Here is a 22,623-nt window from a genome sequence, read left to right as displayed (position 1 = left end):
TTCCGTTATTAGGCTGGAAATTGTTCCGGTGATGCGATTTTTTCCGTCAGCGGCACTGCACGGCCGGTGGTGGTGGTGTGGGTGGGTGTGGGTGTGCGGTGTACAAAAATCCGCACTGCTTTGATAGGCGCGAAATCTAGTTAAGTCGCGCCGAACGGGAATGAGCGTGGTGGCATACATCGGGAAAAAGGTTCCGTATATCCGCGATATGGCACAGGTGATGTGCCATACTGTTTCTAAAGGAGTATACCAGTTACTGAGGCAACCATTACATCCACGTCTAAGCTACACTGACGAAAAAAAAAAAAATCAGTGTCGGAAATGAAGTTTCGGAAGTACATTTCAGTAGCTAAGATATTTAAGTGAATAACATTGCAAGATTACAAGCTAATGTAAGCTGAAGGTAAGCCATTGAAAATGTGAAATGGCTCAAATGGCTCTGAGCACTGTGAGACTTAACATCTGAGGTCATCAGTCCCCTAGAACTTAGAACTACTTAAACCTGACTAACCTAAGGACATCACACAACGCCCAGCCATCACGAGGCAGAGAAAATCCCTGACCCCGCCGGGAATCGAACCCGAGAACCCGGGCGTGGGAAGCGAGAACGCTACCGCACGACCACGAGATGCGGGCGCAGTCTCATTACAAATGCGGTCAGTGACACGCCGTCTGTGGTAACACAGACGAGGTATGAAGGAGAGAAATATTTTGGAGGGAAGGGAGTTACGACATGCACGTAAGTGTCACTTCTCTCTCTCTCTCTCTCTCTCTTTCTCTCTCCCTCTCTCTCTCTCTCTCTCTCTCTCTCTCTCTCTCTCTCTCTCTCTCTCTCTCTCCCGCTTCAACTTGCCGTACGCTACTAGCGTTACTTTTACGCGACTGTCGCGAAATTTCGATACATATCATCTTTCACATGTCGAAACAGGCCTGCCATCGTCCGTTTATGTCGCAGAAATCCTCTTTGGATCTCTGTTGGTCCATCATGGCCAGAGGACATCGGCAGGTAAGTAATTTTCAGTGTCAATAATATTCACCAACAGCCGTATACTTCAAGATATTTTATTTTATCGGGTAACGCTTTGGGTATTAGATTAGGAAATGAGACGCTTAAAGTAGTAAATGAGTTCTGCTGCTTGGGGAGCAAAATAACTAACGATGGTCGAAGTAGAGAGGATATAAAATGTAGACTGGCAATGGCAAGAAAAGAGTTTCTGAAGAAGAGAAATTTTTTAATATCGAGTATAGGTTTAAGTGTCAGAAAGTCGTTACTGAAAGTATTTGTATGTAGTGTGGCCAGGTATGGAAGTGAAACGTGGACGATAAATAGTTTACACAAGAAGAGAATAGAAGCTTTTGAAATGTGGTGCTACAGAAGAATGCTGAAGATTGGATGGGTAGATGACATAAGTAATGAGAAAGTATTGAATAGAATTGGAGAGAAGAGGAGTTTGTGGCACAACTTGACAAGAAGAAGGGATTGGTTGGTAGGACATGTTCTGAGGCATCAAGGGATCAGCAGTTTAGTATTGGAGGGCAACGCGGAGGGTAAAAGTCGTAGAGGGAGACCAAGAAATGAATACGCTAAACAGATTCAGAAGAATCTAGGTTACAGTAGGTACTGGGAGATGAAGTTTGCACAGGAGAGAACAGCATGGAGAGCTGCATCAAACCAGTCTCTGGACTGAAGACCACAACAACAACAAGAACAACAACATTTTATTCTGAAAGCAACCAGTTTCGGCATTTCATTTTGTCATCTTCAGACCCTAAACGCTTCTATCGAAGTAAACTTAGTATGGCCCCATAAATCACTGCATATCGTGAATTCCAATCGTTGCTACTGCTTGCTGTCACGTCTTCGTATGACTCAATTTTATAGCTATATGCAGTGATTTATGGCGCTACACGACAAGTTCGTTTATTTGGATAGAAGCGTTTAGTGTCTGAAGATGGTAAAATGGAAAGCCGAAACTGGTTGCTTTCAGAATAACATAAAATATCTTTACGTCTACGGCTGTTGGTGAATTTTATTGACACTGAAAAAAAAAATTCCTCATTGGTGTTGCTATTTTCTTTGTACTGTCAGTGATTTTCGTTTCTCTAAGAATTGGAAAGTGGAAATTTATGGACCACAGTTATGCGTGCTGAATAGTGTTTCCATTCGCACGCGGGCGCTGCTTGGAAAGCCCTGGTGTATCCTGTGACCCGCACTGTGCGTCCGCAGGTGTGTGGCAGGCGCGCGACGGAGCGATGCGGGGGCGTGCTGCGCCCGGCGAGGCGGGGGTGTTAGCGCGCCGCGCCTTGCCGGGACATGTCCGGGAGGCCACTTCTCCACTCTTCTCCCATCCGCCACAGCTGAACACTTGCCCACAGCGACACGCCGTTCCGCGAAAGCTGCAGCGCACGTGGCTTCTCACTGCGAACGCTCTAGGTCTCTTGAGACGGGGCATGCAAAAACACGTGCGCAGCTGCACCTATATCTATGTCGCAGAGGGGGCTTCCCATCAAACCACACGTTAATGTAAGCGTGTCAGCACAGACACGTCCAGTTGACCAGCGAGGTTTTCGATTGTGATCCACTGAGCACCTCAGTGAGAGTGTCCGCACGTTCTAAGCCTGCAGGAGTCAAAGCTTCCGCTTGACAATGTTTACATCTACATTTACAGTGCGCAAGCCACCCAACGGTGTGTGGCGGAGGGCACTCTACGTGCCACTCTCATTACCTCCATTTCCAGTTCCAGTCGCGTATGGTGTGTTGGAAGAACGACTGCCGGAATGCCTCCGTGCGCGCTCGAATCTCTCTAATTTTACATTCGTGATCTCCTCGGGAGGTATAAGTAGGGGGAAGCAATATACTCGATACCTCATCCAGAAACGCACCCTCTCGAAACCTGGCGAGCAAGCTACACCGCGATGCAGACCGCCTCTCTTGCAGAGTCTGCCACTTGAGTTTGCTAAACATCTCCGTAACGTTATCACGCTTACCAAATAACCCTGTGACGAAACGCGCCGCTCTTCTTTGGATCTTCTCCATCTCCTCTGTCAACCCGACCTGGTACGGATCCCACACTGATGAGCAATACTCAAGTATAGGTCGAACGAGTGTTTTGTAAGCCACCTCCTTTGTTGATGGACTACATTTTCAAAGGACTCTGCCAATGAATCTCAACCTGGCACCCGCCTTACCAACAATTAATTTTATATGATCACTCCACTTCAAATCGTTCCGTACGCATACTTCAGATATTTTACAGAAGTAACTGCTACCAGTGTTTGTTCCGCTATCATATAGTCATAGAATAAAGGATCCTTCTTTGCATGTATTTGCAATACACTACAAGGGCGTTCTATAAGTAAGGCAACAATTTCTTTTGTTGGCCAGTTTCGGTTGAAATAATGCGAAATTTTTTGTGGGACATCGTGGAATTCTCCTCTTTCTGACCCTGTAGTTTGATGAAGTTCCGATAGGTAGCGGCGCTTGACGTATTCTTCAGAATGGCGTGTGTAACGGAAATGCGTTCCAAGCACAGAGCGGTCACTGAGTCTCTTTTGGGGGGAAAACCAGAACATCGCAGATATTTCATAGGCGCTTGCAGAGCCTCTACGGGAACCTGGCAGTGAACAAAAACACGTTGAGTCGTTGGGCGAGGCGTATGTCATCATCACAACAAGGTCACGCAAACCTAACCGATCTGCCGTGTGCCTGCCGGCCGCACGCAGGTGTGACTCCTGCAGTGTTGGAACGTGTGGACACTCTCGTTCTAGCTGATAAACGGGTCACAATCGAGCACCTCGTTGCTCAACTGGACGTTCCTGTTGGTAGTGCTAAAACACTCGTCCATCAGTTGCAGTGCCCAAAGTTGCGTGCCCGCTGGGATCGTCGCCGCCTAACATAAGACTATACAGAGCGAAGAAGGATCATCTGTGTGGAATCGCTTGCGCGTTACGAGGCTGATACTGACAATGATTTTATCGAACATCATCGCAGGCGACCAATAGAGTCGTACCTTCCGCACATATAAGCTTTCTACGTCATGTGGAGTAAGTCCGTCTCATTCAAAAAAAAAGTCCGGTCCCGGTAGCTGAGTGGTCAGCGCGACAGACTGTCAATCCAAAGGGCCCGGGTTCGATTCCCGGCTGGGTCGGAGATTTTCTCCACTCAGAGACTGGGTGTTGTGTCGTCCTAATCATCGTCATTTCATCCCCATCGACGCGAAGGTCGCCGAAGTGGCGTCAAATCGAAAGACCTGCACCAGGCGAACGGTCTACGCGACGGGAGGCCTTAGCCACACGACAATTCATGTTAAAAAAAAAAGAAAGAAAGAAAACAGGATTTTGTATTGGAAGCCTGACTAAAATCAACCTGCTTTCAGAAAAAAACGTCCCTCTTATTCACCTCAGCAATGACACACAAATCGGTATGTTTTCCTTGGGAATTGTAATCAGTAAAACTGCTCAATTTATTATGGACGGCAGTTGGACGAAAGTATGAAAATCCATGCTTCAACAAAAATGGACAGGTTATCCAAGCCTGCAGGTTGCTTGGTTGTATTTGACCACGTCGCGTCACTCGTGGACAGAATACTGTTAGTGATTGCATTACATCTACATCTACATCATTACTCTGCAATTCACACTCAAGTGCAAGCCAGAGGGTGCATCGAACCATTTTCACACTACTTCTCTACCATTCCAATCTCGAAAGGAACACCTAAATCTTTCCGTTCGAGCTCCGATTTCTCTTATTTTATTGTGATGATCATTTCTCCCTACGCAGGTCGGTGTCAACAAAATAGTTTCGCATTCAGAGGAGAAAATTGGTGACTGAAATTTCGAATACCTCTCACCGCAAAGAAAACCGCGTTTGTTTCAGTGACTGCCACCCCCATTCGCGTATCATATCAGTGACACTCTCACCCCTTTTGCGCGATAACACGAAACGAGCTTCTTTGCACTTTTTCGATGTCCTCCGTCTATCCTACCTGGTAAGAATCCCATACCGCGCAGCTATATTACAACAGAGGGCGGACAAGTGTAATGTAGGCTGTCTCTTTAGTGGGTTTGTAGCATATTTCTCCCAACAAAGCGCAGTCTTTGTTTCACCTTCGCCACAATATCATCTATGTGCCCTCTCCAAATTAAGTTCCTCGTAATTGTAATTCCTAGGTAGTTAGTCGACTTGACAGCTCTTAGATTTGTGCGATTTATCTTATATCCAGAAATTATCGGATTTCTTTTAGTACCCATGTGGATGACCTGGACTTATCTTCGTTTAGTGCCAATTGCCACTTTTCGCACCACACAGAAATTCTCTATAGATCATTTTGTAATTGGAATTGATCTTCTGATGATTTTACTAGACGGTAAATTACAGCGTCATTTGCAAACGGTCTAAGGGGGCTGCTCAGATCATCACCTAGATTATTTATGTAAATGAGGAACTGCAGAGGGCCTACGGCACTACCTTGCGGAACGCCAGATATCACTTCTGTTTTACTCGATGATTTACCGTCTACTAACTGTGACCTCTCTGAGAGGAAATCACGAATCCAGTCACACAACGGTGACGATACTCCATATGCACGCAATTCGATTAATAGTCGCTTGTGAGGAACGGTACCCAAGGCCTTCAGGAAATCTAGGAATCAATCTGAGATCCCGTGCCGACAGCGTTCATTACTTCATGGAAATAAAGAACTAGCTGTTGCATGGGGGTTTAATTAAAATGAAAGGGCACGCATTCTGACTGCATAAAATAAAAATAAAGAATGACAAGGAATTTCCACTAACACGATTGATTAATTAAGCCCCCCGAAACTGTACAAGCTATGAAACAATAAAGCACAAGTGTAACTGTTCTGTGTGTGGAAGTGTGATTCAACGTACATGTACCTTGCTCGGTTGTTTCTCAATACGACAAAATATTTTAAACACCATTTACAATGAACTAATTGAAAAACCAGAAATACTTTAATTGCACATAGAAACCAGAATTACAAGTCTAATAAATGAAAACGAGCCAGATGGCTTGTTGACTGTACCTGCGAGCAAGAGGCATTGTCATTAAAGAAAACTGTAATACCTTTTTACCTCATTATATATTGACGAAAATTTTCCATCACACCAGCACGATAAATGAAAAGCCCATCTCCTCAAATACACTCTGGCAATTGTAACTTCTTCCATCTATACATTACACCAAACGAACAGCATCTACTCTCTCGCCCAACAAAAAAACAACTGCTCTCGACATCCTCTGAACTACTACTGCACCAGTGGAGGCGGCGGAATAATAATCTTTGGCGCAATCTCTGGCGCTGTGACTCAGTGTAGCCACCTTTCACTGGGTTGCACAAGTTTCATTCCCTCATTAATCGCTAATTCTCCAGTCTTCGTTGTGATAAGAAAATTTGGTCAAAAAACACCCGTCTTACATGTTTTTGGTCCGCTCTAACATTTGACCAAGAAGATTCAGCTCCCCGTGGGCACTGATCTAAGAAAGACCATCAGGTCAGCTGGATGACTGTGTGGAAGGAACCAAGGTTCACCCCTCCGCTAGCCGCTGCCTGCGGTAACGCGCCACGTCAGAGGTGCGGTGTAATGTGTACAGGGGGCGGTTCGGAATGCTGACACCGCGCGATGCGATGTGCGGACAATGGATTGCTGGTCGCGGTCGGAGGTCGATACATCAGCCGAGTCGACTTGCCCCGTGGGCTGGCCGCGCGGTTAATTACGACGCTGAAAAACAAGCGAGCGTCGCGTCGCCGGGAACAGTTGACACTCGTTATGCTCCGGCTGACAGACGAGGGTCGCGCAGGGGTGGGGGCGCGGCTTTCATCCGCTCCCTACCTGACTCCCCTGAGCTCTCCTCGAATTTCTCATCCCTTCTCACGAATTCCCACTTCTTTCGGTGTATTTTACACGCTCGAAGTCACACAAATAGGTTCTCACTCGTTACAAATTCTTAGCGAATCGTTATTGATGATCTCCGCAAAACGAAGGAGAAAAAGGTGGCAGGAAAAAGGTTAGGAAACCCAATTTCATATTAAACTTCTGTAAAAAAAGTATTCATACCTGAATATGTTACACAGTTCGGCGGGAGTAGCTGAGCGGTTCTAGGCACTAAAGTCTGGAACCACGCGGCCGCTACGGCCGCAGGTTCGAATCCTGCCTCGCGCATGGATTAGTGTGATGTCTTTAGGTTACTTATGTTTAAGTAAGTCTAAGTCTAGGGGACTGAACACTTTAGATGTTAAGTCACATAGGGCTTAGAGCCATTTGAACCATATTTTGAAAATATATCTGCTTTGCTTGTATTTTTGTTCAAATGACTTAGCATGCGCAACGTTTCAGACCCTGACGACACGGATAACGACACAAAAGAATCAAAAAAGTACCACCGGATATGTGTAAGGTGTGTGGAACATTACACCTGAAAACAGCAACAAACAAAAAAAACTGCTTATCTTGCGCAACTTGTAAGTTTTGTTTACACGAAGTTTGCCTCATTTTGGATATGTTTTATGTCGATTCCGGACGAGAAAATGGAAACAAAGCCAAATGAACTGAGTTTGTAAAGCATTCTTTTGTTTTTGATTTAATATTTCACCATGATTTATTGAGTGTATTAACTAAAAGCAAATGGATTACATGTCTTACAAGGGGAGGCCGCCAATTGTGAAATTCAGATTCGATTCATACTGCGCATAATAAAAACTCATGGCCAGAGGTGTAATGTGGCAAAGCACCAAGATGCACTTCTCAGCCGTTGTCGAGAAAATCGACAGTTAAAAGAAACCGCTGCGTTGAAATATTCTCTTCGATTAATAACTTTCTACAGCGTCGTGACACAGCGGTAAGCGCTCGGTTTCGTAATCCGGAGATCGCCGGATCGAATCTCGCGCCATGCAACCTTTTTTTTTTAGTATTTGTTTTTTGTGCTGCTGGGTGACTGGCTCACCCAGGTTTTAGGAAAGAGGTCCGCCAGTCACGATTACCTCCTTGTTTCCCTTCAGTTTCTGTTCTCTTTTCCTTGTGTTTCCTTTCCTTTTCTAGTGTGTTCCTTCTCCTCTTGTTTTGCCTCTGTATGTGAGGATTTGGAACTGCGTCAGGTCTGCATCTTTTAGCCATTCTCCTTGATCGCTGTTCGTCTTCGTCCCTTCACTGCATGTGTTCCTGTTTTTATGTGCTTGGGCGCTGATGACCGCGCTGTTTAGCGCCCGTCAACCTCAAACACACACACACACACACACACACACACACACATATATATATATATATATATATATATATATATATATATATATATATATATATATATATATATTCCCGGCAATCAGTTGCAACAGTTACGCATATAATAAGTTGTTGAAAGTCGTTTGTCGTGGAAAAACTGGCGACTTCGAACATCATTACGTTTTCCGCAAACAAAGTTGTATTTCACAAATGTTATTAATTGCCTTCATAATGTTAACCACGTATAGTTAACGGAAGACGTAGAAAAGATATTCCGAATCGAATACGTCTAGCGTAAGTCAAACGTTCGAATTAGAATAGAGACCCCACGAACACAAATTTGCTGTGGCAGGTATGACATATAAACTCCTTTACTCGCTCGTTAAACTTAAAGGACAGATATTGAATGGGCCGAAACGAGCTGCCACGTAACAGCATAGTTGCCTGCTAACTTCGAAAGATGGTAGTTGCGGTCCCTAGCGACTTATAACATTGTCGAAAATCAGTACGGACGTGAGAGCTTTGGTACACAATGTTAAGCAAACGGAAAAATGGAGGCGGTACAATTGGAGAGCGATCCGCCTTCACCAACATGTATAAGCAATTCATTATATTTGAATTACAAAATACTAGTAATAAAAAAAATGCATGGCGCAAGATTCGATCCGGCGACCTTCGGATTACGAACCCGAACGCTTACCGCTGCCCCACGACGCTGTAGAAAACTATTCATCGCAGAGACTATTTCAATGTAGCGGTTTCTTTTAACTGTCAATTTTCTCGACGACGGCTGAGAAGCGCATCTTGGTGCTTTGCCACATTACACCTCTGGCCATGAGCTTTTATTATGCGCAGTATGACTCGAATTGGCGGCCTCCCCTTGTTAGTTTTAATAGTTTCTGCTATCACTAACAAAACTTGTTATCTAAACCATTGCACTGCTTAGGCATATAAATAAAAAAAGACTCCATCGTCAGGCCACGAGTGGCCTACCCGGACCATCCGACCGCCGTGTCATCCTCAGTAGAGGATGCGGATAGGAGGGGCGTGGGGTCAGCACACCGCTCTCCCGTTCGTTATGATGGTATTCTAGACCGAAGCCGCTACTGTTCGGTCGAGTAGCTCCTCAATTGGCATCACGAGGCTGAGTACGCCTCGAAAAATGCAACAGAGCATGGCCGCCTGGATGGTCACCCATCCATGTGCCGACCACGCCCGACAGCGCTCCTTCGGTGATCTCACGGGAACCGGTGTATCCACTGCGGCAAGGCCGTTGCCTGCGCGTATAAATACTGTATGATATTTAAAAATACTTTCTTCGCCATACAATACGTTTAATTTTTTTATTTAAAGAACAGGGTAGTTTTGCGTTTTGTAGCAGGCAGCATATCACGCGTAGCATAAGGGATAGACGCTGCAATTTAAAGATGTTTTCATGGTCAAATATTATGCTTGTTACACTAAACAATTTAAAAAAATTTATGCCATAGACGATTAGTCTGTTTAGTTGTACAGAAAAATGTTTTACTGAATGTGGACCATGGCACTTTATACATGCGATTTTGAAAATTTGCACCGTCTCTTCCGGATTTACCTTACATTTCATGTGTTTCATAGGGATTGTAGTCGCTGCACAGACTGTTTCTCCAGACATGTTTGCATGTCCAACGCAACTGCATCGTAATTCGGAAACCATAGGCAGTGCACAGTATCGCAAATATCATACATAAAAAATGTTCAAATGTGTGTGAAATCTTATGGGACTTAACTGCTAAGGTCATCAGTGCCTAAGCTTAGACACTACTTAACCTAAATTATCCTAAGGACAAACACACATACACCCTAGCCCGAGGGAGGACTCGAACCTCCGCCAGGACCAGCCGCACAGTCCATGACTGCAGCGCCTTAGACCGCTCGGCTTATCATAGATAGGGTTGCAGGTACCGTCCGCGGTGGCCGAGAGGTTCTTTGCGCTTCAGTCAGGAACCGCGCAGGTTCGAATCCTGCCTCGGGCATGGATGTGTATGATGTCTTCAGGTTAGTTAGGTTTAAGTAGTTCTTACAAGGAGACTGCACGACCGTGGAGTTGGGGATTTGTCCTAAATTTTGTGAAAGAGGACCCCTAACAGCTCACGTGGTTAAAACATTAGGACGCACTACCCGAAAAATCCCGGGAAAAATCGATCCAAAGTTTCTTAGGTGCCTTATAAGTATACAATTTTAGTCCATGGTGGGTTTTCCATTTTTCATTGTAAAGTATATGAGGAGAAACATCGGGTTTTTAATCAGAATAAATTAAATTATTTTCCATCAACAGCTTTTCATAATACACCATGCGTCCTTCAATCGTAATTTTGATGGATCACTATGAATGGATTCTTCAGGAATTTCTTCTCCTATTCCAGCAACTTCTTCAGTCGTCATGTTTAACCTCGGATCGGAATAATATGTTGAAATTTGAAACAGGCACGTCTGTTCACGACGAAATCGAAAAACAAACTGCCATGAACTTCTCGCCGGTCACGCACAGTCCTATGCGCAGATGACCGTTATAATCCGAAGGGGACCCTTACAAAGTCCCTTTAAACCTTGAAACCCCATAAAACGAAATAGAACAGCGAGCACGAATATTTTTCAGCGAATGAAAAACTTTACGTTCTTGAGCTAAATAATTTTTAAAATAATGTAGGTTTGAGAAACTTTTTGAATAATTGGTGGAATAAAAAAAAAAGAAAATGAAACAGAAGGGAAAAAAAGTGCCGGAGTAGGAATCGAACATGAGACATCTGGCGTAAGGGTCCAAGCCCTAACCATCTAGGACAGACGGCGGCTCGGCCGTGGACTAACATTTTATACTCATAAGGCACCTAAGAAACGTTGGATCGATTTTTCCCGGGATTTTCCGGGAAGTGCATCCTAATATTTTAACCTCGAGAGGTTTTAGAGGTCCTCTTCCACCACACAAAATTTCGGACAAATCCAAGACCCCACGATCGTGCCGTCTCCTCGTAAGTTCTACGGTACTATGGGACTCATGACCTCAGATGTTAAGTCCCATAGTTCTCAGAGCCATTTGAACCTTTTTCTGAGTTAGCAATTTCACACAAGCCGTCCTTACGGAACTGGGACACAATGTGTATTTTTCTTCCAGATGACACGGAGACTAAATCTGTAAGCTATGTATGAATTTTCAGGACTGTAGTCCTTTTTGATAAACCCTGTATTGTACGTCATGAAGCAAAATTTTAACAGAAATTTTACATCTGCAGGACGGTCGTATCTCATCAGCGATATCTCCATCTGATTTGCAGACACACGCCGAACGCCGGCGCGACTAATGAACAATAAGCGGACGCGCTAAAATCCCTTTATGACGAAATCAGATTATCAGCCGCGGCGGCGAGTCGCTACATTTTATGAGGCGCGCAGACTGATTGTTAAAACAGTAACGGACACCGAAAACAGGGCCAAAAAAATATGGGGGTTGCGGGTGGCCCACGGGAGGGGGCGTTGGGTAGGTATGGCACCGGGCGTTGGCGGTGGGGGTGGTTGGCTGTTTCCATCCGTCGTGTGCAGTCGTCGCCTGTCACAGCCGTAACGACTGCCAACTGTGCTACGGAGCGGAATAAAAAAAAAAAACTGTCTGGGCCACAAAAAGGGGAATAATAATAACAAAAAGCGGGTAAAAAATAAAACCGTGGGATAGTGAGGCGAGGGGAGGGGGACACAGCAGTGTCATTCTGGCGTTTTTTGTGGAGCCGTAATTAGTTGCCTACCTTCACCGCGGGAGGCAGCACCGCCACCAGGAGTCAGAGATGACGTCCTAATCTCTCCGTGGCGAGCGCGCAGCTGCCGACCTGTCCGAGCGCTGCGAGATTATTTCCACTGCGTGGAAGGTGGCTGCAGGAGATCCAGATAAGCCGAAAGGCTGCGAAATCAAAGTTTCAAACTAGAAACAAGCAGGTTGTTACAAACATACCGGGTGATTAAAAAGTCAGTGTAAATTTGAGAACTGAATAAATCACAAATAATGTAGATAGAGTGGTAAAAATTGACACACTTGCTTGGAATGACATGGGGTTTTATTAGAACCAAGAAAATTACAGACGTTCAAAAAATGTTCGACAGACGGCGCTTCATCTGATCAGAATAGCAATAATTAGCATAATAGCTAGATTAAGGAAAGGCAAACATACATTTCTAGCGTATGTAGACTTAGAGAAAGCTTTTGACAATGTTGACTAGAATACTCTCTTTCAAATTCTAAAGGAGGCAGGGATAAAATACAGGGAGCGAAGGCTATTTACAATTTGTACAGAAACCAGAGGACAGTTATAAGAGCCGAGGTGCATGAAAGGGAAGCAGCGGTTGGGGAGGGAGTGAGACAGGGTTGTAGCTTCTTCCCGATATTGTTCAATTTGTATATTGAGCGAGCAGTAAAGGAAACAAAAGAAAAATTCGGAGTAGGTATTAAAGTGCATGGAAAAGAAATAAAAACGCTGAGGTTCGCCGATGACATTGTAATTCTGTCAGAGACTGCAAAGGACTTGGAAGAGCAGTTGAACGGAATGGAGAGTGTCTTGAAAGGAGGGTATAAGATGAACATCAACAAAAAAATAACGAGGATAATGGCATGTAGTCGAATTAAGTCGGGTGATGCTGAGGGAATTAGATTAGGAAATGAGACACTTAAAGTAGTAAAGGAGTTTTGCTATTTGGGGAGCAAAATAACTGATGATGGTCGAAGTAGAGAGGATATAAAATGTAGACTGGCAATGACAAGGAAAGCGTTTCTGAAGAAGAGAAATTTGTTAACATCGAGCATAGATTTCAGTGTCAGGAAGACGTTTCTGAAAGTATTTGTATGGAGTGTAGGAAGTGTATGGAAGTGAAACGTGGACGATAAATAGTTTGGACAAGAAGAGAATAGAAGCTTTCGAAATGTGGTGCGACAGAAGAATGCTGAAGATTAGATGGGTTGATCACATAATTAATGAGGAGGTATTGAATAGAATTGGGGAGGAGTTTGTGGCACAACTTGACAAGAAGAAGGGACCGGTTGGTAGGACATGTTCTGCGGCACCAAGGGATGACCAATTCAGTATTGGAGGGCAGCGTGGAGGGTAAAAATCGTAGAGGGAAACCAAGAGATGAATACACTAAGCAGATTCAGAGCGATGTAGGTTGCAGTAAGGATTGGGAGATGAAGCAGCTTGCGCAGGAGGGAGTAGCATTGAGAGCTGCATCAAACCAGTCTGAGGACTGAAGACAACAACAACAACAACAACAACAACAGCATAACAAAGTAATACAAAGCAGAGATGATGTTCTTTACAGCAAACGCTCAATATATCCACCATAATTCATCAACAATACCTGTAGTCGAGGAATAATGTTGTGAACAGCACTGTAAAGCATGTCCGGAGTTATGGTGAGGCATTGGCGTCGGATGTTGTCTTTCAGCATTCCTAGAGATGTCGGTCGATCACGATACACTTGGGACTTCAGGTAACCCCAAAGCCAATAATCGCACCGACTGAGGTCTGGGGACCTGGGAGGCGAAGCATGACGAAAGTGGCGGCTGAGCACACGATCATCACCAAACGACGCGCGCAAGAGATCTTTGACGCGTCTATCAATATGAGGTGTTTTTTTGTTCTAATAAAACCTCATGTCATTCCGAGCATGTTTCTCAATTTTTACCCTTCTATCTACAGTATTCCGTGGTTTATTAATTTTTCAAATTTATACTGACTTTTTGATTACCCGGTATTAATCATATCCTCTTGACTCGGTATGTAGCACATATGCTACATCGAAATTTTAATTTTTTTCGTCTCGGGGAATAAGCGTAACTTGCAGTACCTCATGGTAAAACATACTTTACATCGTGTCCTTTCAGCACATCACTTTCTTCCCCCTCTACACGTTCCCAGTAGGTTGCGCCAAATGCTTAAAAAAGGTGTTCATTGCAGTGTCAGTACGTCTTCGAAAAATAAAGGTTATTTCTGTTTTCATAGTAATTTTGGACTAGAATGCGTTTAGACCCTGCTGCAATAAGCTAACATACCATATACTATCGAATAAGCAATTGTTTACTTCATCACTACACTAGTATAGATTTTGTTTTCGATGTAGCACTGGGACTATATTTGATAACTACTTATATTTTAACATTCCAGTCACATTGTTCTCATAAGTTTTAAGTTTCTAATATTGAATTTTCCGGATTTTGTACATATTTTAATTATTTTCTAAACTAAATAGTTTTCAATTTAATTTTATACATATTTTGCTGCTTCAGACGTGACTGTAGTCAATACACTCGAGGTATAAATTTAAAAAAAAACGCCTTCAGTCACGAAAAGTTGTGACCGAAGGCGGTCATTTTTTAAATTCATACCTCTAGTGTAAATAGTTTTCAGTCTGAACATTTGTAAAAATTTTATTGTAAATAGTTTTCAGTTTGAACATTTCTAAAAATTTTTATGAAGCGCACCAATTTTTTTTTTAATGTCAGTATTTCAATCTTAAACTCAGGAGCCAGAAGAACTGGGTTTGGTCCCATAGGAACTACCGAAAGAACTGGAACACCTGCCTAATATCGTGTAGGGCTCCCTCGAGCATCCGGAAGTACCGCAACACAGCATGACATGTTCGTGACTAATGTTGAAAGTAGTGCTGTAGGGAATTGACACTATGAATCCTGCAGGGCTTTCCGTAAGAGTACGAGGGGCTGGAGGTCTCTTCTGAACAGCACGTTGCGAGGCATCACAGACATGATCAATAATGTTTGGGGAGGTTGGTGGCCAGCGGAAGTGTTTAAACTCAGAAGAGTGTTCCTGGAGCCACTATGTAGCAATGCTGAGCGTGTGGGGTGTCGCATTGTCCTGCTGGAATTGGCCAAGTCCGTCGGAATGCACAATGAGCATGAGGGACGCAGGTGATCAGACATGATGCTTATGTACATGTCACCTGTCAGAGTCGTATCTAGACGTATCAGGTGTCACACATGTCTCCAACTACACACGGCCCACGCCAATACAGAGCCTCCACAAGCTAGAACAGTCGCCTATTGACATGCAGGGACCATGGATTCATGAGGTTGTTTCTGTACCCGTACACGTCCATCTGCTCGATACAATTAGAAACGAGACTCGTCCGACCAGGCAACATGTTTCCAGTTAACAGTGCAATATCGGTGTTGATGTGTAGACTGGTCCAGGCGAGGCGTAAAGCTTTGTGCCGTGCACTCATCAAGAACACACGAGTGGGCTTTCGGCACCGAAAGCCCATATCGATGGTGATTCGTGCGCTGACACTTGTTGATGGCCCAGCACTGAAATCTGCAGCAATGTGCGGAAAGTTTGCACTTCTGTCATGTTTAACGATTCTCTTCAGTCGTCGTTGGTCCCGTTCTTGCAGGATCTTTTTCCGGCCGCAGCGATGTCTGAGATTTGATGTTTTACCGGATTCCTGACATTGACGGTACACTCTTGAAATGTTCGTTCGGGAAAATCCGCACCTCATCACTGCCTCGGATATGCTGTGTCCCATCGCTCGTGCGCCGGCTATAACACCACATTCAAACTCACGTAAATCTTGATAACCTGCCATTGTAGCGGCAGTAATCGATCTGAGAAATGCGCGACATTTGTTGGCTTATATAGGCGTTGCCGACTGCAGCGCCGTATTCTGCCTGTGTATACATATCTGTATTTGAATACGCATGCCTATACCAGCTTCTTTGACGTTTCAGTGTATTTTGCCCAAGAACAATGTGTTGAACAACAATATAAAATTTCCTTTTACAAAATCTATGTTCTGGAATGAGTATTTCGCAGGTATCTTCTTAATTGCCGCTTTGTCCTGGGTAACCCTGTGCCTTCTCTACATTCCTCCACCATCCATTTCTGTTCCTGGTATTTGTGGTCCATTCCCCTTTCCTGAGGCCTTTGTCTCTGTATCCTGTTGATCTCATCCTACCATATTATCCGCAGCATTCCTGAGAACCTTCGCTCACCACGGAACCTCAGAGTGCTATCCGCGCTAATCTTTACTCTTCCTTCGGACATGTCCGAAAGAATAGACACCTTAGCCATATAAATATATAGTTCTGGCGGTACCGGCCATGACCTCCTTTTGTGCGGATGCACACACATTCCCCGAACTCTTACGGGACTTGGCCAGTCGAAGTGGCCGAACGGTTCTAGGCGCTACGGTCGAAGGTTTGAATCCTGCCTCGGGCATGGATGTGTGTGATGTCCTTAGGTTAATTAGGTTTAAGTAGTTCTAGGGGACTGATGACTTCAGATGTTAAGTCCCATAGTGCTTAGAGCCATTTGAACCATTTGATTTTTTGGCTTGGTAAGAATTTCTTCCACGAGTAATGATTGTGTTGGGTAGGGACACTACGGTTGTAGAGTGTGGACATACAGGGTGATATGTGGGTCTCGCGGGAGGCGTGCGCGAGATAGTCCCTGCAGTCGCTCTATCCTCTGTGCCCTCGGTGGCTCAGATGGATAGAGCGTCTGCCATGTAAGCAGGAGATCCCGGGTTCGAGTTCCGCTCGGGTCACACAGTATCACCTGTTCCCGTTGATATATATCAACGCCCGTCGGCAGCTGTAGGTATTAATGTAATTCTAATTTGAATAACAGCCTCTCTCGGTTTCCTGTTTCACAAGGAAACATCATTATTCTGATCTCTTATATTAAACAAAAAAAAAGCAAACATGCAAAACATCGGCCCCCTTCAATAGAACCCGCTCGAATATTTGTCATCACTCTAGTAGTATAATGTTACGACCTTCTGAGAGTGCAGCTTTTAAACTTCCGCGAGAACCGGATGTTTATCACTTACTCCGCCCCGCTACATCCGCTTACTGCCCGCGCGCGAAGTACTAGACAGTGGAGTAAGTCCGAGGTTTATGAAATATGATTTTGACTTGGAAACATGCTTCGTTCATTGTGTCAAAGTCCGCGGTTCCTGACCTGTAACTGAACCAGATATTTGTTTTCTTTAAACATGTTTATGTTGAGATTCACAAATATAGTGTAAATGAAGAAACTACTGTGTAGCGTAGGGCTGTTTTTTTATCTATTTTCCGTTATTTTCTTTGGATTTTAAAGCTGGTTCTGTTAGGGTGAAGTACATTTCCAGGAGATACGCTGTTTTTCAGCATCACTGGCATGATTAAATTGTTAATTTAAAATCATTAATTTCATGTCATTACAATTATTCAGTAATTTAAGTTTATTTTTGAAGCTTATATATATTCACGAGGCAAAACTTTTATCACCTGCTGGATAAATTGTTTATCCGTCTTTGGAACGAAATACATCACTGATACTGCGTATCAGGGATCCGACAGTTGGTAGAGTTATGTGGTCTTAGGTGCCTACCCGCAGGTCGTGTAATTCGCGTAAAAAACAGGCCGCTGATGAAGATGAGTACGCAGTGGCGGCACCCCATAGCGATCCATATGGGTTCTACGACAGCTATATTAGGCAAATTTGGTCGCCGACACATCAACGTGAGATCACGTTAATGCTCCTCAAACCATGTAGCACCGTTCTGGCTCCGAGACACTTATACTGCTGAAAGATTACACCATCGTGTGGTACGTGAAGAGATGTAGGTGGTTCGCAGCTGCTAGCGTGTCTTCGATAAATACCTCAGATCCATACCAGTGCAGGAGAAGGTCTCCGGTAGGATAATTGTATTGTATTGTATTTTAACCGGGGGCCTACAAACGACGGAGAGGCTCCGTCCCCGCTGCAGCCGCAGTGGTCCACAACCCCACGACGACTACCGCAGCCCACTTCACCCCTCCGCCGACCCACACCGAACCCAGGGTTATTGTGCGGTTCGGTCCCCGGTGGAACTCCCGCCCAGGGAGCTTCTCACACCAAATGACTACAGTAATGGTGGCCTACGCGTACGTGGAGAACTTGTTTGCGTAGCATTCGCCGACGTAGTGTAGCTGAGGCAAAATAAGGGCAACCAGCCCGCATTCGCCGAGGCAGATGGAAAACCGCCTAAAAACCATCCCCAGACTGGCCGGCTCACCGGACGTGGACACAAGTGCGGCGGGCGGATTCGTGCCGGGGACCAGGCGCTCCTTCGAAACCGGAAAGCCGTGCGTTAGACCGAACGGCTAACCGGGCGGGCGATAGGATAACACTGCTCCCACCAGCCTGAGTCCGAGGCGCGCTGCAAGTTTCTAGCTACCGTTAACGTCGATGACGGCGTTTGTGGATACGACCATTATTTACCTTTTTTTATTTTTGGTCATCAGTCTACTGAGTGGTTTGATGCGACCCTCCACGAATTCCTATCCTGTGCTAACCTCTTCATCTCAGAGTAGCACTTGCAACCTACGTCCTCAATTATTTGCTTGACGTATTCCAATCTCTGTCTTCCTCTACAGTTTTTGCCCTCTACAGTTCCCTCTAGTACCATGGAAGTCATTCCCTCATGTCTTAGCTGATGTCCTATCATCCTGTCCCTTCTCCTTATCAGTGTTTTCCACATATTCCTTTCCTCTCCGATTTTGCGTAGAACCTCCTCATTCCTTACCTTATCAGTGCACCTAATTTTCAACATTCGTCTATAGCACCACATCTCAAATGCTTCGATTCTCTTCTGTTCCGGCTTTCCACACAGTCCATGTTTCACTACCATACAATGCTGTACTCCAGACGTACATCCTCAGAAATTTCTTCCTCAAATTACGGCCGGTATTTGATATTAGTAGACTTCTCTTGGCCAGAAATGCTTTTTTTGCCATAGCGAGTCTGCTTTTGATGTCCTCCTTGCCCCGTCCGTCATTGGTTATTTTACTGCCTAGGTAGCAGAATTCCTTCATTGACTTCGTGACCATCAATCCTGATGTTAAGTTTCTCGCTGTTCTCATTTCTACTACTCATTACCTTCGTCTTTCTCCGATTTACTCTCAAACCATACTGTGCACTCATAAGACTGTTCATTCCGTTCAGCAGATCATTTAATTCTTCTTCACTTTCACTCAGGATAGCAATGTCATCAGCGAATCGTATCATTGGTAATTATTGACCTATTCTAGCAAAAATGTAACTCACGCGAGGAGTGGACACGTTCCAATTGACCGACGCTCGAACCGCGATGATCCAGTGCCCGCTGCAGTCGTAATTGCCTGTGTCGTTGGGTCAGCATGTGAACACGCAGGGATGATCAGCTGCGGAGCTCCATGTTCAACAATGAACTACGCGTGGTGTGCTCCGAAACACTTGTTCGTGCACCAGCATTCTGCTCTTTCGGCAGAGATGCCACAGGTCACCATCTATCCCACTTTACACAGCAGATAAGCCTCCGAACCCCATGTTCTGGGAAGAGTCGTGGACGTCCAACCATTTAGCACCTAGTGGTAGTTCAACTGTCCGGCTACCTCCTTCCACAGATGCTCACGACAGTAGCACGTGGACATTCGACCAGCTTCACCGTCTTCTAGATAATCGTTCATAGGCTCTGCGTAATAAGAGTCTCAGATTTCCGCATTTGCGGCACATATCTTCGCTAGAGTGATCCCTCGTCTGTGTCTGCTTCACTCACCTACTTTTCTTAGCTTGTCATTTCCCGCAACCTACTAGGCGCCATACGACGCCATGGCGGGCAGATATGCACTACGAATATGGAGATCGTTTAGCTGACGAGAGAGCATTACGGAGATACTAAAAAAAACTCCACTGGCAGATGTTACAAGAGAGGCGTTGTGGATCACAGAGAGATTTACTACCGAAATTTCAGGATAGCTCTTTTCAGGACAACATGTTACTTTCCCCCACATACATCACGCGTATTGACCACGAGGAGAAAATTCGAGAAAGTGGAGCCAGTAGAGAGGAAACCGACAATCAATCTTCCCGTGCAATATTGGCCAGTGGAATAGGGTTGGACTGATCATATAGTGATACCGAAGGTACCCTCGGCCACACACCTAGCCGGCCGGAGTGGCCGCGCGGTTCTAGGGGCTACAGTCTGGAGCCGAGCGACCGCTACGGTCGCAGACTCGAAACCTGCCTCGGGCATCGATGTGTGTGGTGTCCTTATGTTAGTTACGTTTAATTAGTTCTAAGTTCTAGGCGACTGATGACCTCAGAAGTTAAGTCGCATAGTGCTCAGAGCCATTTGAACCATTTGAGCCACACTTATTAGGTGGCTTGCGGGGTGTGATGTAGATGTGGATAACTTCCATTCCCTTTATTGCTTGTCAGCTATCTTATCGTTTCGGCTGTGAAAATTTGTTTTCGAATGTACACCTAACTGCAACCCATTAAAATTGCCGTACTTGGGCTGCGGTTGAAGAACTCGTCAATTTCAGGTTCTGCCGTTGGAGTTCGTCACAGTGCCCGGCTACGACTGCGCAGAGGAAGCAGCTCCAGTTTGGCTCATTATAGCACCCACACTGCGCGGGCCTGCACCGTGTGCCGATTAACTCGCGGGCCCATCGCTGACGGTTATTTAGAGCAATCCAGCGTCCGGACCGCCATCAGCTCATCTATCTTGCTCGCGCATCGTTAATTAGCGCCAAATTCGAGGGACGCTGTCAAAATCTGGAAGGCCAGAACAAAAGAACACGGCCGCGCGCGCATTTTTCCTGCGCTAATTAGTTGCTCACCTCTGCCACCAGCGGCAGCACCGCGGCGCGTAACAAGCACCCCCCGCCACTCGCCTAATCTGCGGTCCCATTTCCCTCACCGCCGACCCCCCCCCTCCCCCCCCCCTCTCTCTCTCTCTCTCTCTCTCTCTCTCACTCACTCTCACTCTCACTCTACCCTTTTAGCCTTTCGATTCGCCCCTGTACCCCTCCAACCTTACCCCCACCTCCCCCCAACTCTTTCAGCGGCAGTCCACTCGGCCCAAAAACACGAAATGATTGATTATCTCTGGCGCGGGCCGGAATCAAATGATGTGTATCGCTTGGCCGCTAACGCCCCCGGGCTCGCTAACCACCTACCTCCCTCTCTCTCTCTCTCTCTCCCCCCTCTTTTTATTTTTTTCCATCCCTCTCCCCCATTGCCTCCTTTATTATAACCCATTTTCGTGTGTTTTTTTTTTTTCGCCGGTCGCTGCTCGTCTGGCGTGTTACGTCATAATAACACGCAGGCTGCTGTGTTATTGTCGTGTGCGATGCGTTGTTACAGCGCTTGGACAGTGTTTTGCCGATGTGTGTGTGTGGGAGGCGGGTGTTGGTGGGGGCTGCGAGATGTGTACCGGGGGTAATTTTCGATATTCGGCCGCCGCCACTCATTACAATCTGCGCAGTCATTAGCAGGGCCGATGAGATCGCACGTTACCGGCCGTGCTGTACTGTGGTTCCGCTGCAAACACTTGCTCACTAGCAGCAGACTTCACTGATCCTACCTGGATGGATCTCTTACACATAGCGTATTTCCTTTCATTCATGTCACAAGCGTCGCTCCAAAGATTCTTCTTCTTCGACTAGGGGCTTGTTTGTTCGTCTGCCTCATTACGTCGTGCTGGACCGACTAACTTTCTTATATTTTTAACTCGTGTATGTAAGTGTCGAGCTGGTATCAGAGAAACGTGTAAAACTAATTTTTGACATCGAAATGAGTAAATATCAGTGCAGGGCAACAGAACTATGTGAAAATTTATTTGTAAACGGAAATATGTGGAGCTTGTAATCTCCCCCTCCTTCCTTCTTCCATCTACTAAATACTGCCCCGTCCAAGTAATTAATAAGGAAAGTCTCTTATGAAGATTTGAGAGGAGCGAAGGTTACAATGCACTTTCCAGTTTGCTTAGCTTGTCATGATGAGATGGCTCCAGATCATCTTGTCTAGGGGTCTGAATCCCGAAGCCGAAAATTTAACATCAGGTCCTCACAGTTGGTTTAAACTAAATGAATTGGAAGATCGTCGTTGCAGGATTTTTTACGTAAATATACTTTCCACTGATTGCCTTACATTTTAGCTTACCATACAGTATCTTGATTTCTCACATTAACAAAGCCTAAGTTATATTGTTCGCATCTATTATACAAAAATACGTCCGATAACATCACAGGCAAGCTTACGAATCTCTCACTCTGCGGAAATAACAATATTCCAAACGGTTTATAATTTTTCTTTACAAATCAAATCCTGCTATTTTTCATTACATTATTAATTTCGATTATTATTTCATACATGAATCCAGAAATAAACATAATAAACAGTACAGGGTTGCGTAATTAATAATAGAAATTTTAAGAGTGCAAATAAAGCGAAATTTCAAATATTTCTAAAAAAATAATTTTGACTGTATATTCAGATCTAGTACTAATCGATTATACCATCGAAACCAAAATATTTTATAAAATAATTCATTTTCATAAATTTT

The sequence above is a fragment of the Schistocerca gregaria genome, chromosome 10, assembly GCF_023897955.1.
Source record: "Schistocerca gregaria isolate iqSchGreg1 chromosome 10, iqSchGreg1.2, whole genome shotgun sequence".
Taxonomy (NCBI): domain Eukaryota; kingdom Metazoa; phylum Arthropoda; class Insecta; order Orthoptera; family Acrididae; genus Schistocerca; species Schistocerca gregaria.
This window is presented reverse-complemented; position numbering follows the sequence as displayed.